We start from the raw sequence: 17235 nt of genomic DNA on the forward strand, positions 1-17235 counted from the left end.
CTTCTAACATACGTCATGAACCTTTCCCTCGTTTAAACCCGTTTTATTTAACTACCTTTTGCTTCACTAATCTCATTTATTATTGTAATGGTACAGATATTTTGTGATTACCTTTTTGTTTTATTTTTTATTTAGTCAGTTAGTTTTTTAATTAATCTATGTTTCTTCTCTGTATATAAATTATAATTAAGTATGGCCACACTGTTTTATGGCCAATAAATATTATTATGAAATTAAAATTACCTTTGTAACTGTTATAAAGGGACCTAGTCCTAGAATAATAAACTATTTTTCATTTCATAAATATACTAATAATTAAATAAAACTATTTTGTAAATAAAAAAAAAATACTCAAACGTTCAACCTAATGAAAATCTTTTAAATCTTTCAGTTAACAGAGTGACTAAGTACTTTTTTTCCTCATTTTTTTCAAAGAAAATAATTTTAAGAAAACTTTGTTAACAGTTCCTAGACCTAAATAATTTGCATCTTGATATTTGACTGAGAGGATTACTATATTGTAGTTAAAAAAAAATTTTTTTTTTGGTTAAAATATTAAATAATATGTAAAAGAATTTCTCTGTATATATAGTAATTCTGAATCTTTTGAGCTTATGTTCAAATAAAAATGAAATCATATCAACTGATAAGATAGGCAGGAATGCACTTGTTACAGCTGACTGATTATCCTTCATTATTTCTGTATGCATCTCGTTGATATTGTATAATCAAACGTTATCTCCTTTCTTACAATGTAAGTTATCTCATATCCTATGGAATTATAATATACATTTTAATGTATTACTGTATAATGTACTACTTTGTTCTTATTGCGTTTCGTTAAATGCTATTCTATTTTTAATTTTATCAGTTGTTAAATTTGTAGTGTACTATATAACACTTGTTTTTTTTGTTTTTTTAATGGAAAAGATAATAAGTATCATAAATAAAAATCTATCATTATCTAATGAATATTTACCATCTTAGTGTAACGGATGTTAAGGTTTCAATTTTAGACTGCTTACTGCTGGTCATTTATTTTGTTCTACCAAAACCGAAGGCAATTTAGCATAAGTTATCTGCTATGGTGGAACTCAAATACATATGTTTAGTTTAGTAGTGTGTATGCCTAATCCAATAAACTGTTTCGCTGAACATAACAAATAGATTTATAGAGGAAACATCTACGAGAACTGCACCAACATTAAATATAATTTACGAGTTTCTCATCTTTGTAAAACAACAGAAATGTGTGATAATGAAGGAGTGTGACATATAATTAATTATTTAGCTGAAGAAGAGGGTATATAATCCTCGTCCCAATTAAGAAACCCCTTTCATTATTCATGCCAGTTCATGGGGAGTGGGAGGTGGCCTGACTTAATGGAGGCTGGATTTTACGGAAGAATTATTTACCATGAAATCAGATGTTCCTCTAAGGCATCATTTTATGGAGTGATATTGGCTAATATACTAATATTAATTATAAGAATAAAACATGTGTTTATTATGGTGCACGTTTAGTTAATAATATAACAATATTAGATGGGATTTTTAGCCTTGAGTGAAAGAAAAAACAATATAATTAATGCATATTAAAAAAGGGAATTATAATACGCTATCATTTTTAATATCTTTAAACAGAAACTGAAATACTTTTGGTTATAATAAAATAATAAAGTAATTTAACCACATAATAATACTAATTAAAAGTATAACTAATAAGTTAATGCATTGGTTTATATAAATTTTGATTGCAGATAAGGAATATCAATTTCAATCCCTATGTCATGATTCCCATGCCCCTCTCAAAACATCTACATTCCGTTGCCCTCCTACTCTTTGTCTCTGCTAAGAAATAAGAGACCTACAAAGGAGATGTAAAAGCGGTCTGGAGACGCTTCAGACGTATGAGACTATAGGATTTCTATCAAGCGTTGTGGGCGCTCCGCGACTTGACACAAACAATTAGGCGAGTAAATCCAACTAGTTTTATGAAACTTTTTTTTTGTTTGTTTGCCACTTGCCTGGTCATTTCTGACATACGGGACATTATCTATAAGTTACTAAAATATTTCTAACCATGGTGCGGGGTGAAACCACCACAAATTAAAAGTCGACATACATAGACTGGATTCAAACCGGCACCGCTGCAGTAACGAAGCTGCTAACATAGACGAATTTGCTCCCTGGACTATAGACCGTTCACATTCGTGAAACCATCTCCTCTGCTCCTGATTCTACATAAAAATCGCAATTGCTTCGCAAATTCTTCCATAGCTAATCCTCTTCCCCATCGATTTTTTTCAGTTTCCCTTGATCTATTAAATTCTTACTTTTTATCTGCATTCTCCAATGATTCACTATACTTGTTAACGCCATATCCAATATATTAATTTGTAAATGGTATAAACGTAGTATTAGTTTTTTATTTAATTACATTTATTTTTATTTATATTATTTTAATTACGATTTGCTAATTTGAAAAGAAAAATTTGTATTTATATTTGTGTTATGAGTAAGTATTAGAAACAGTTGCTAAGAATTGTTAAACCGTAGCTATGACGTCGCCTAGCAACAGGTCGACCATGTTCGTTAGTTAGTTCCTGCTAATTACTTGATGATAGTTCCTAACCAGCCCTGAATGCGTTGAGTTGGTGTTATTTTTTGGAGATTTTGAGTGTCTTAGTCAATATTACAGTGAGGAACCAGACCTTTTCTGCGTTTCAGGCCTTTGACGGGAATATGAGTTGTTTATGTCAGATCGTATAATTCATTACAACAACCCTGTCTGCCCTCAATAAGTGCCAGTGTCGCCATTTTGGCTTTTGTACATTTTGACTGTTGATGGGCCAGTACAAACGTGGGCCCACCAACTTTGGACCAGTTTGAAAATTGCAGCGGTGTTTATAGTGACCTACACATTTTAACAGCTATCTTCCTTCGAACTATTGGAGTGTATCAACTTTTCTTTGGGACCTTCGACCAGTATTTGCTTTTTATTTCTATTGATTTTATAAATTTGTTTTCATAATTTATTTAGCTAATTATATTTTTGTCTAAAAGACCTATTTATTTTGTTTTATTCATTATTTTGTTCTAACTCTTTTGTTTATGTTTTCTATTTATAGTCATATAAATGTTTATATTCCGAGCCAGTTATTTTGTTGTTGTTATTTTATGGTTTTCCAACAAAAAGATGGTCAATTTGAGGTGGCTATAACAATACTCTTCGTCCAATCATTGCTTAGCTACAACATTTAGTTGTGATAACTTTTATTTCTCCATCATCTCTCCTTCTGTCTTATTTTCTACATACTGAAATCTCGACGAATTCCTTAGGTTTTGATGGGATACTCATGGGATTGATAAAATTATCCCTACATGAAATCATCCTAGCTGTTTTTTTTCCCATTTATAAGTTGAATTCCAATGACTGATTGAGCACATAAAGAGTTTTAATGATAATTATTGTTGTTCTATGAAAGGAACCTGTTGCAGAACAGGGAACCAGATGAAAGACTGTCAATTTGGGATAAATTGTTGTTCTGAGAGCTTTCATGCAATTATCACAACCCCGACATATTGAACGTCTTCACAGCAGACGCTAATGGGTTACACTGAGCGAGGTGATATAATGTCTATTCCCGGAAGGGAAGAAATTCCTTTCTAATGTTAGGAGCGTTTATTTACTAAAATAAACCTCTGTTCATTTAAAATTTTAAATTCATTGAATTTGAATATTTGCAATGATAGAATTATATATATCCACTATAAGGATGTATAGCTGAAAAAAATATAGTAGGTTGATCAGTTCTGAAAACTAATCTCTTTTGACTAAAACCAATATGAGTTATGAATAACGAATGGCGAATATTCAGTCAATTTTTACTGACTTAGCTCGGTTGACGAATAATAAAATACGGCATATCAAAATATTTACAAATCACATCTCTGAATGATACAAAATATATAATTATATATATTTTCTTATGCAACATTACATAATGGACATTTATATTTATCATGTATTCATATTCCTATTTTTGTATTATTTATTGGTTTTGTTTGAGATATTAAAATTGATAGAAGGGTGAGAAAAAAAAACCAAATGGGTCTTGTGGTAGTTATGGTTAGCGGTGTGAAATTGGGTGCCCCCCTCCTCCCCTGCAGGTTATCCGTGCTCTCGAAAGCAATTATAGTTTGTTGGAAGACCATATCGCGTGGCTAAAGATCTTCATAGTCTATAGTGCTAACCGAAAAAAAAATATCTATACACGCATTTTTATATATTACGAATATGTGTTTGTTTTATATACTAGTGATCTGATTATGTTTATCAAATTTCTTGTATAATCAAAACCGGATGTACTTGATGAAATCGGCTGTTTTAACTCCAACTTCTCTGTTTTAGCTCTTTCTCAGCAATGCCGAGCTCTGTTTAACGTGTTTGTTGGTGCTCTTTCATCCAAGTGGGTCACAGTGTTGATGTCGAAGACTGTTCGTAAATGTTACTAAACATTTCGTTTTCGTTCTCTTGTTTTACCAATTTTTTTCCAATATCATATGTCCCTTTTCCCTTTTTTTAAAATAAAAATTTACGTATCGCTGATATAAAACTAGATTCTATTTTCCTTTTATGAGTTTTAATATTAGTCAAACATTAACTCGGCAATATCAGATGATATTAGGCCAATCTATAGTCAACAACAGGCTCTGTAAATTTCTTTTTATATCTACCTCATTATATAAAAACCAATCTTTACATTACTCTATTTAATAAATTAATTCAACTGACTAAACTTATTTGATCGATGTCGATAAAATATTTATATTCGTTTCTAATAATATAGTTGAATATTGTAATGAATTATTTTTACCAATGTTCTGCAATTTCACAATTGGTCAAAATTATCTACTTTATTATGTTGAAAAAAAAAAATACAATTATGGTACCGTGCGCTTACCAATTATTTGGATGAACAAATTATCCAACTTACAAATATATTTTTCGATCTAAATTCTTCATAGCTTTTCGGCAGAAACGAAACCCAACACTTCTTCTGGCAGAAAGAATCACGCTGGCTATCTCTACACTTAAAACAATTCCGGTAATGAAGCCTGAAATTCAGAACCTACCTTGGACTCTAAAACAAACTGTAACAATGCTAAATCTGTCCCTTATACACAAAAATAAGAACACATCTGTCAAGTATAAAGTACGGTTGTCGCGGCTTCTAGAAAATATTCCGGATTATTTTTTAATATATAGTGATGGTTACAGTTTAGTATATACTGATGGTCACAGTTTAATATATAGTGATGGTTACAGTTTAATATATAGTGATGGTTACAGTTTAATATATACTGATGGTTACAAATCCGGAAGCTCAACCGCCTCATATTTCGTTACTCGCGATTCAACCCACAAATTTAAATTACATAAGTTATGCTCAATATACACCGCCAAACTCCACGCGATAGCATCATCCCTCCATTTTGCCTTTCAATAACTCAGAAGACAATTGTAATAATCTCAGATTCGTTGAGCTCTTTAAAAAGTTTGAGAAACATGTACCCCGAACATCCACTCATCATAAGAATACAATCTTTTCTTCTAAAACTATCACAACAAGGTAAGTCCATAATTTTCATATGGGCTCCAAGCCACATTGGCATTGTTGGTAACGAGCTCGCAGACAAAGCTGCCAAAGAGGCACTCACGCTCCCTGGCCGAAGCACCGCCGTTCTCACCCCATCAGAACTCTGTATACCCCTTCAATTACAAATATTGGAAAGATGGCGGGCAAGTGGGATGAAAGTTTTCCCAGTAAATTAAAAGGAATCAAAAGATCAGTAAAACCGTGGTCGATACCCTACCGCAACAGCCACAGGGAGGAAGTTGGTCTAACCCGCTTGAGAAAAGGTCATACTCTCCTCACGCACTCTCACCTGATCAGAAAACTGCCACCTCCACCGTGCAAATATTGTCTGTCCATTCTCACGATTAAACATATTTTTGAAAAATTTACTCACTATTTGCCAACAATAAACAGGGTAGGACTGACCCCAAATTTATCAGCTCTCACAGATGAGGAAGCTAAAGTTACATTAGTGTTTACATTTTTAAAAGCATATCGCCTTCTTTCTAAATTATAACTCCTCTTTGATTTTAATTTTTAATTTATTCATTATTAATTTTTAGCATGCCATAGGCGTTGATGACTAGAGGGTTTTACGCCTTTAAGCAAAAATAAACAACAACAATTACGGTTTTAGTTTTCTTAATTATATCAACCTTTACCCTTCTTTAAGTAGATGACACATAAACCATTTCATTCTTTTACCTTTCTGTAATGGACATCGTTTGGAGGTCATAAAACAACAAGTCAAGTGGAAACGTTTTCGTTGCGACAGTTTTCTCGGTTTTAAAGATAGAATATAAGTAATGCTAATGAGTATTTTCCACATTAATAATATTCCAGAATAGCTACTGTCTACTTCTCGTTTGTCGAAAGAGATTTGGCGTTAGGGTTAAAAAGTGGTAATCAACTGAGAATTTTTTTATCATCTGAGATAGGTATATATAAAATAGACCCTAAGTAATTATAGTTTTTTTCATTAAAAAAAAAACAACAATGTACAAACATGGTTATATAATTGGTATTCGATAAGTCGGCTGAAATTTTATTGATAGCTAAAAAACTATAATTACTTTTTAGTTGTAAATTAATTATAGATGAATAGAGTCCAAAAACAAATAGTCCCAAATTATTACTAATTTATTCGGGTAATGTTTAAATTGAATAATAAATAATAAATATTTAAGTTTACATCTTATATTGATGAATTATGCTTAAAAACATATTGTTTGCCTGCAAATAAACAACTAAATGCATAAACAAAGAAGTATATATATATAATTAAAAATTAGCACATAGCTGTGTTGATATTAAGAGATTTTATACAGAACTATGATGGACTTATTCAGCTATTCAGCTAAAACTCTCCCTGTATATTAAAAGCTACATGAACAAATTTATATTAAATTTACGAATAATAATTATATTCAAGGATTGATTCCTTAGATAACGTAATAAAATGTTTCCATAACAGTTGTCCGATCCAAGCTGTGTCGAAGACACCAAACTACATCACGTTATCTGCTTGTTTACTAGAATGATGTGAAAATTAGCAAACATAGATTTACTTGCTAAGAGTGTCTGCACATTTAGAAAGATCTCTAACAATTATTTTTAACAACTTTCAGATGAGATTTTTATTTGGTTCAAATTATTTCTTATATTTCTAGAATTTTTCATTTACCATGTAATCGTATACTCATCAATTCTAGAAGGATGTCTTCTAGATCCGAATAGATATAGTTTCAAAACAATAGGAATATTTTGTTGTTATTAATTTCAGTGTCAGTTTTTTTCGAAAGACCAGTATTATTTTATCTGAATAATTGATTTTTTTTTTTGGATAAAACTTCATGACCATAATGACCAGTTTAAGGTGGGAAGAAAGCAAAGTTTTAATAAAATTACAGTATTATCTACATAAAAATTTTAAAATTAGTGTTTAAAAAACTGGAGAATTACCTATGTTTTTCATGAGAATTATAATGTTTTAAAATTGAACTGTTAAATGTTTAAAAAAATAAAATAAACCATGTTATTCGTCTCCGCTTCGTTCCCTTCTATTATTTTAAAAACTTTTCTTAGGACTAATTTTTAGCGAAAAAAATAGGGTTCTGATCACAAAATTTGACGAAGCGATTTTTCAGTCAAAAAATATTCTAGCTGATGTTAGCAATGAATTATTCCCTAATACTTAAAGATTCCCTGAAATATTTGAAGAAATATTAGAACAGTTTTAGAGGGAGCTTTATATGAATATTAGTAAATAGATTATGATTAATATGACTATAATGATACTTCATCTATTGAAGATTTATAAATAGAATAAATAAGTGAAAATTTTGAAAATTTATCTTAATGGAGTTATTTTTTTCTTGAACCTATAATATTAGATAGAATGACTAAATATTTTATATTTCACGCCTGAACTTATAATTGAGGAAAAAATTTAGTCCATTGTTCGAACCTTTCACTATCTCATGTTAAGAATTTACGCTTAAATATTTGACCGGTTTTTCAAGTTAGATGTATTATTTATTATTTACAGTATTTTATAAAAAATAAAAATAAGTTTAGACATTTAAACTAGTGTTGATTAGTCAACACATTTTTATTTCGCCACTAATAATTGTTTAATTTTCAATTATTGACGATTTTTCCTTCTTTGCAATCCATGGTAGACAGCGGAAGGTAATCGAGCGAAAGAATCTTAGGCGGTAACAATTGACACATTTTTTCCCCCTAAATCATATTCTATCAACTTGTATTTAGGTAGATTTTATAAATAAACGACTCTGTTAATTTAATGGAATTTAAAAAAAAAATGAGTCGGTAGCTTGTAAAAGGTATATCATTGTTCGTGAACTATATTCTTAGTAATCATCATATGAATGTTTTTAATTGATGTAAAAATGTGTGAAAGAAGCTCTCATATATTGTGTTACTGATATTTTAAAATGCATGTCATAGGCAAAGAATATCACCTGTTTTTTGGTTAACAGTCGGTTTTAGAACGTTAAAAGTCGAAGGCCTTTTTCCGTAGTACACTCAAAATGAATACAATAAATTTCCAATCGTTATAAATTAAGAAAAATCGTCTGTGAAGTACATGTATTAATTGTATAGTTTCCTCACTATTACAATCTATTTTTTTTATTTTATCACCTTATTTTCTTTTTAAAAGTTTCTTTTTATTGAAATAATACTTTTTTTGCATAGTTCTATAGCGTAATTAAGTATATTTTAATGATATATCGTTCGAAAACAAAATCTATAGTTTTATTCGAAATTCATGTGAAATAGGGAAAATACATTTGTAGCACGCCTAAGCAAAATTTTAAGATAGAATTCGCTAAAATTTGTACCACATCAACACTAATCCCCAACTTTCCTCTAAAGGTTTTAACCGGACGAGCCAATTTCGAAATACAGTTATGTCGAGGAAATAAATTTGTTGTACACGTGTAAACTAAAAAATACCAAGAAAAAAAAAAGAAGAAAAATAGCTGAATAAATAAATAATCTTTAGCTGTTTTTCGTTTTCTTTGTTGTGGGAGGTATGCAGGTGAATCGTATTGTTTTTGAACATTGCAACTTTTTCTCTATCATCGAATCGTAACTCCTAGCTGATAAAATTTGAAATCTATATAAAGTATGATGCAATTTTCAATTGTATATTTTAAAAAAAACTACTTAATTGAATCTGGTAAAAGGGGGGGGAATAAAATCACCTACTTAATAAATATCTAACGTTTATTAATTCGATTTTTTTTTATTAATGTTCTATAAAACCCCAAGACCTATGCTTGTTTTCTAAATTTAATATAATTTTGAAATTAAGTAAATTAAAATAAGAAAAATATATCAAAACAGAATATTTATTCAATATAAATCTAAAGAAAAATAAATTCAAATATTTTTTTTTATTGATTTAAAATTATTTATATTTCAAGCAAAAATAGTATTCTATTGAAATGATGTTGGAAATTTAAATACAATCAGACAATAATGAAATCAGCGGATACCTAGATTAACCCTAGGTAGTTATTAGACTTAGTCTATTAATTAGGAGTTAATCCACTGTGACGGTATTTTTAGAGCAGTTAAAGGTTGGTTGAAGTATTAAAACAATTTTATATTGCTTTTTCTTAAATCATGGACTCTTATTTTGATCTCAATTCATTAGTATTTTAAGAATTTAAATACATTTATTTGAATAGAAGATATTTTTTTATCTTTACGAGTAGTTGAAAACGTGACCAAAATCATCTCTGAAATGGAATCACACAGAAGTAGAATGAAGTAAAAAGTATGAGCAGTTATTTGATGTCTGTTGTGCCCAGTGTTTGTAATGCCATGACCCGAATACAGATATCATGTTTTGGTAGTGTTCCGAGCACCGAAAAGATATTTTTCGTTCTGTTAAGATCGGTAGCAATTTTATTAGTTACAAAGCCAGAATCATATAATGCATATTGAACGATATTTTAATGAAAAATAAATATATAACTCGCTCCAATAAAAAAAAATATCTAATTAATTATTAATTGCTTTTCCGTTCCAATTCCCCTGTGAACTGTTATCCAGTTTGCCTCTTCCCCCGTGAGCAGTTAACAAGGCGTGAAGGGCCAAGAGGAAGCCCTTTGTAGAATCCAGTTCCCGTAAAAAAATCTTTTAAGTTAATTAATCAAATCCGAAGCTGAGTACCCTAAGAAAAAAAATTCTTCGTTCCTAAATGAGAAAGTCTGATCCTGGTTCCATTTTAATTGTAGTCAAACAATAGAAAAATTAATCGAACATAGCTTTGCAAGATTCTTCCTACAAAGGGTGCGGATTACAAACCACTTGGCGAGGCTAACGAGAATATATAGATGAAAAATGTAACCGTGTTACGGGATTTGGTGAGGACAAGGCTTTGCTGATATGAGCTTTTGTACCAGACTTTAATTAACTTTTGGCTACTCTGCCCACCCCCCCCTCCAAACTACGGTTGGTTAATGGACTTTGTGTCTGTTGTCTGTGCAAGACACAACGGAGGATCAAATGTTATTTGATGGGTTATGATTAATAAAACATGTTTCTTAATGAAACCAGCTACATATTTTAGGTTGTTTTCTGATAACAGTTTAATTAGTTTTATTTATAAATTATTTTAAAAATTGGAATAAATTGCTTGGTTTATTACTAAGTTGCATATTTTAGGTTGTTTTCTGATAACAGTTTAATTAGTTTTAATTATAAATTATTTTAAAAAGTTGAATTAATTGCTTGGTTTATTACTAAGTTGCATATTTTTGGTTGTTTTCTGACAACAATTTAATTAGTTTTATTTATAAATTATTTTAAAAAGTTGAATTAATTGCTTGGTTTATTACTAAGTTGCATGCATACCAAACGGTAATATTTTTTCTCTGATCTGTTCCCTAAGCTATGTATTCATAAAATTTTAGAAGTATGAAAGATTTAAACATATCATTCCCTCCTCTTACTTCCAAAAAAAACAACTGAAATAACTTGAAAATACTAAATTTTTCAAGAGTAGTAAAAGAAAAATAAATAATTAAAAGAAGGAATTAATAGTTTCCTCGTTAACTAAGAATTACATCAAGTTATGTCTATATTATATACAAAAATTTGTTTTAGCATACTTATGATGTAATATTGGCTTATATAAAGATAACAATTCACTTCAGACATATAATAAGAGTTCTAGGAATGAAAATACTAACAAAATATTCAAATCTTTATTTATTTTACATCACAAATAATGTTTCATTCTTCCATATTTTAGGAAAATAATAATAAAGAAATACACATAAATCACATTTTTTTATAGTCCAGTATCACAATATTTTTAGATATTATGGGAGCAATGAACTGACTAAACGCATTCAGTCTTCCTGTAAGCAAGACTTGTCTTAAAACACTCGAATCATAAAAAAAAAAACTCAAGGTCCTACTTAAAAGAAAGTATTAAATTTATAATGCTATAATTCTAAACTTATAAAATTCCTCAGTCTTTGAAACAGAACAATTGAGTTCTCCAAATGCTGGTAAAAGGTTACTAATTACTGAATTGTATTGTATATTAACAAAAGTTAATCAGACTTCATTTTAACAAATTGGAACTTTGTTCAAGTTTGGCTAAATCGAATTATAATGAAACAGCTGTCAGTCGGTAAATAATTTTTTTATTTTATAAACATTTTTAAATCATATTCAGGGGTTTTTGATTACGCTAAAAACGAATCTGTCTTGCCTTTTCAGAATTTTTTTTATTACACAATGTGGTGATGAAATGTCCACAATTATTAACCACGAATTGCCACATTATATTAGAATTTCTAAAGCCAAGGTGTATAGTGGCAAGATTTATGTATATAGGCCTCTGCAGATTGAGATGTCAATAATAAAATGCGAGAGGAGCCAAAATGATCCCGCATACAGTAAACAATAGATCAGTAAGAAAAGTTGAATGGAAATTGATGGTCTGGTGTTGAAAGGATAAGCAGTGAAGCGAAATCTTTTCCTGGCGGTGAAAATATATGGATTTGCGGAGGGGTGCTTTCCAGTTGATTCCCGTCAACTGTGGATTTCAGTTGACTACAGGTGATTTATAATATTCCTACAAAAAGATATAATTTAAAAAGTATGAAAAGAAAAATAATTATATTTATTTTGAGGGAACAGCTTTAGTGCGTTTGGTGGGCGGTATCCACTGAACGTTATTAAACAATTTGAGCTTTAAGTACTAAAAAATCTATGTTTTCGTGGATTTTTATTGAACACTTTATATTATTTGAATAGAATGATTGAGTGTTTGTTTCATCTTACCTATCCTCAATAATATATTATCATAACTGAAATATTTAATACTTGCTTGTTTTGATTTTGAAATATTTTTAGCAAAAAAATAAATTTGTCTATTTATGATTATTTATCAAATTAGTGATAATATATACCTTTTATAACCACTCAAACCAATTAGGATCTAAAACTGCACCTTCACCATCATAATGTAACAGAGAACATGAATATCTAATAAAAATAGAAGACTTTTTCGGAAGATCGAACAGTTAGTATCTTTAAACAGGAATTTATTTGTTTAAGGTTAAGGGATGTTTTCGCTCTCTGGCCTTTTCATGCCTGAGATGTCAAAAGATCAAAGCATTTATTTATCCACTTTATCTTATAGGTTTCTTTCGGTATCTAGATAATTTAAAAATAAAAGAGAGAGAGAAAGAAGTCTTTGAATATAATGACTATATAGACTTTTATTAATCTAACATTAGTTTTTAATAATTTATGAAAACCGAAAATCAATATTCTATTGCTTTGGAAGATTTTAAAGTCTCGAATCTCTCACCAGCATGAATTACTTGATTAGCAATTATCTAACCCAATTGATTAAAAATAGTAATTATTATATCAAATAATGACCAGCTAATTAAGGTTAATTAATTGTCAATTAAAGCATATTTAAGACTAAAAAAATAAAATCATGTTAACTTTCTTACTATAGCAGTCAGCGCCACCGGTGGATTAAAATAAGTATTTTTAAAACGAATATTTACAATCTATTACTGTCGAAAAATCTGTGTGATATGGATCTAAAGTATGCTGCTACAAATTGCAAGAAAAATAAAAAAAATTAAAAAGCTTTTAAAGGCTCACGTCCATCAAAATTTCATATAGAATTCTGCATCATTTTTTTTTTTTTACTTAATAGGTCTATTTGCAGGAATGCTATCCGTTAACCTTAAAATTAAAGAAAATATTTCAGTTTCGGAAACAAAAAAAAAAAACTACATACAAACTACGCAGAATTAACCAAGTGGAACTACAAACACTAACTATTTGGATTTGGAAAATTATGCAGCACGATTCAACGTAGAAACACATTTATGTTCCTGAACATTGTGTTAGTACAGCATCACATACACACCATATACAATTAAGTGTTCCAATAATCAAGCCAGTGAATGTATTAAAAACAGTGGAATCTCTATTCCAAAATCTGAATCAGGACCCACTAGAAATTCGACAAACATATGCGACTCTCTAAGGAAATCAGACTTGAAAATTATACTAGACAATTAGGGTTTCGAGAAAACAGTCAGGATATAATGTAAATACATGTTTAACTGTTTGGAGTGACGTATTATCTCAGTCGGCGTGAGATGTCCTACTGCTAGCGTAAAGTAAATTGTTCTTTGTCTGTTACTTTTACAGTATAAGACAGGTGATGATGTTTTTAATTCTTATTTTAGGATTGATGGGTTAACCTTGGTTGGTGAACCTAATATAAGTTGCTATATCGCCACGGGTATCTATTTTGATCATATTGGTAAGAAACATTGTTATCCATCATTTACTAAGAGAAAATATTTAACCTCTGACATGATCTGACTCAGTAGTTATACCATTAAACTATAAATGTCGCTCAAAATATGTGACCCTTAAGGCCACTATTGACTGCTTTTGAGATCATCAATCTTCTGCATGGTGATGAATGGTACCACAGAATAATGACAATAGCCCATCTTCACATCGAGAGGATGCTTCTTTTTATCTCCATTTTTTGCAACTTCATAAAGAATATAATATTAAAATTAGAACCAACTGATCTTAGCGAGCAATAAATATTTTTTGTAATTTCTACGCCCTTTTACACCATTTATCTGGGTTATTTTGTAAGTTAGTTTGTAAAAGCATGGTATAGGTCCTGATTTGCGAATCTCACGAATGCCGAGTGAAATTCTTTTGTCCAAACAAGACATTAATACTCATTTAATTTTTTCAAAGTCAATCGACTATAGAAACTTCAACAGCCACTGAACTTACAAATCTTCAAAATATACTTACAAATCTTAATAAACGCACTTACTAATCAAATTACTGGGAAATTTCGAAGTCGAAGTACATGTCGATTCTCTTATGCCCATTTCTTACGAAAACCTGAAAATACAATGTTATATAATGGCTGAATAAAGAGAAATAAAATGAATTATGCAATAAATCAACTGGTATCCATTTTATCTGACTGAGCCTGATAGCGACTGATAATTTTAGATGCCTAATATTAATGTTATCTCTAAAAATAGTCCCGCTTATTACAAACATGTCTATACGTAGTTAATGCGGCTATTAATAGATTTATCAAACCAGCTTTTCTTACTTGCTTTGTGTTTATGATTACAATCACATCACATTAAACAGGGTTTTATAATATTCTTTTTTATTTTTCAACAACTCCCCAGTGTTGTTAAAGAATTCTTGTAGTCCTATGTTAAAAAAAAAAAAAAAAATCATTTAGGTGCTAAAGTTTCGGTTATTAAAAAAAAGCTTATTTTAGGGGAATACGGAGTATTTATGGGAGAAAATTCTAACAATACGCATTATAGCTTTTCTCTCTTCAAGTGGGATTTTGGAGCTTGTCCTCATAGCGTTATTCTTTTTCCGTTTTTATTGGAAATAATTGGATCTTTTGACTCCTTAGTCGATCATATTTTTTGTTTTTCTCGATTTATGGTTTGATATAGAATGTGTTATATGTGATATTAAATACTATCGGAATCACTATATTGGAGAATATACAAATTTCAACTACGTGTTAGTTAAATTCAGTCTAAATTTAGTGATAGTGAAATTTTGAATTGTATTATAAATTTAACCCCCCGTCTTGTGTCAAATGGCACTGGTTTTCCACATGATATTAAAATTTCGTGAGTACATTTTGTATACTTGTTTCTAAAAAATTTAGGACCTTGACACTTTGAACGCAGATAAAACTATTCCGTAACATTGACACAGCATTAACCAGGGTTTGACTAATTGCATTGGTGGGTAGCTAATTTTACAAGGTATCGCTATGTTGCAGCTCCGTGAGATATAGGTGTTGCATGTAGTCTGCCGCTCACAGACACTTACATATATTTATTTTAGAGTATCATAACCAACCACATCCAAGAGGTTTGCAATTAAACATTTCTATTTTTTTTTTACTCCTATATATGGGGTAAGATTAGGCCATTCATTTTTTCTTTTCTTTCACTTGTGACACATTCACAATCCTCTTGAAGGAAGAACACTTCCAGTTAATATTTACTATAAAATTATTTATACACACGTTGAATTTAATCTGATGCTTTAAAGCCAATAGCAGATATCTATTTTATATATTTTTCGATCTAATGTTTATTTTTTTAAATCAAATGATGCCTGCATTCATCTACATTGTTTGGTAAAATCCAATTTCTGGTTCATTCAATGTACATCGTGCCATTCTGAAATACACATACCATATCTGAAATTACAAAATAAAGAAAACAGTGGTAAACAACTATTCCATGTCATTAACCTTGTTTTTTGAGGAAGGTTCTGCAAATTAACTTTCAGAACGTAGTTTTTAGTGTTTGATACAAATAGTTGAAAAATCTTTTTGTAAAAATGCCGAAATTCTCACAATTGTATCAGATGAGCATAATTAATTTGTATATCGATTAATTGTTTCAATGAATAACCACCTATGTGTACTCATTAATAGGAGCAGTGATTTTTTGAATTGTTATTCTCAAACGAATTGGCATAATCTTATCTCAGGTTCAATACATTGGTATGAATTTTTTGTTGGTTTGTTGTTACTCAGAAACTTATTTTTTAAGATATTTTATTTCTTTAAAGTATACACATATGAAAAAATTTTATTAACTCACATTACTAGGGACATAGTGAAGTAGATTTTTAAACAATTCCATCAGTGGGTCGATTCTATCTACACTAATTTTATTCAGGGTGCTTTGAGCTTTATATATCCAGTGTTAATTCAGTTTTAACTATTTAATTTTTTTCTGATTCCTAACCTTACCTAGGAGCTTGTTTTTATATTAAAACAATATGTCTGTACAACTTTTATTTTTACTACTTGTACTAACAAAATAACTAAGTATTTTAGTTACATCAGCTATACTTCGTGATATTTTTAGCTTACATAATATTATAAAGTTATTTGTAATTTTAGTTTATTAATTTATAGAATAGCTAAGTATATAAAAATTAACTATGTATTACTGATCATATAGAAATACCTTCTTCCCTTTACTTTTCATTTATTTGTAATGTATAATGGGTGATTTAAAATTATATAATTTTTTTTAATCAGTTAAACCATTTATATCATATTACCATGCAAGGATTATACCAATTATTCTCCTTATTGTATTTACGTGCTTGTATAGACTGTTAAAGGGTATTTGTGGAATGTTAATTTTGCGAAGTCTACATTGGCGGTTCAAGCCTAAATTGAGTTTGGTGACAACATTCCTATTTTAAGGCGTTAGAAATAACTTGAATTCTCAAGAGAGCTCATGATATTTTTATTTAAAAAAATTTTTTTCCTTACCTGTTTTCTAGATTAATTATTGATTTTAACGATTTAGTATTAAAAATTTTCAGCAGACAATTTCCATTTAAAACATCTTTATAAAATACAAATATTTTTAGAAAAATAATATTTTCTAAGATCAAATTTCATTTGTAGAATTAAAGTTATAAAGCAATTAAGAAAAAAATAAATAAAAATATATATATATAT

At 29.5% G+C, this 17235-nt stretch overlaps 1 protein-coding gene and 1 long non-coding RNA gene across 2 annotated transcripts in view; one reads left to right on the forward strand and one right to left on the reverse strand.

Moving 5' to 3' along the window:
* LOC106678192 (atrial natriuretic peptide receptor 1) overlaps positions 1-17235 on the forward strand; it is a 1188520-nt gene that overhangs the window by 140143 nt on the left and 1031142 nt on the right. The gene's annotated exons all lie outside the window — the stretch shown is intronic.
* LOC106678200 (uncharacterized) lies at positions 12014-16514 on the reverse strand. The gene is made up of 3 exons (XR_001342722.2): positions 16358-16514; positions 14530-14600; positions 12014-12267 (listed from the first exon to the last, which is right to left on the reverse strand). It is a non-coding gene; the product is annotated as an uncharacterized lncRNA (long non-coding RNA).

This window comes from Halyomorpha halys, unplaced genomic scaffold (genome assembly GCF_000696795.3).
Source record: "Halyomorpha halys isolate HHAL.00 unplaced genomic scaffold, Hhal_1.1 Scaffold128.1, whole genome shotgun sequence".
NCBI lineage: Eukaryota > Metazoa > Arthropoda > Insecta > Hemiptera > Pentatomidae > Halyomorpha > Halyomorpha halys.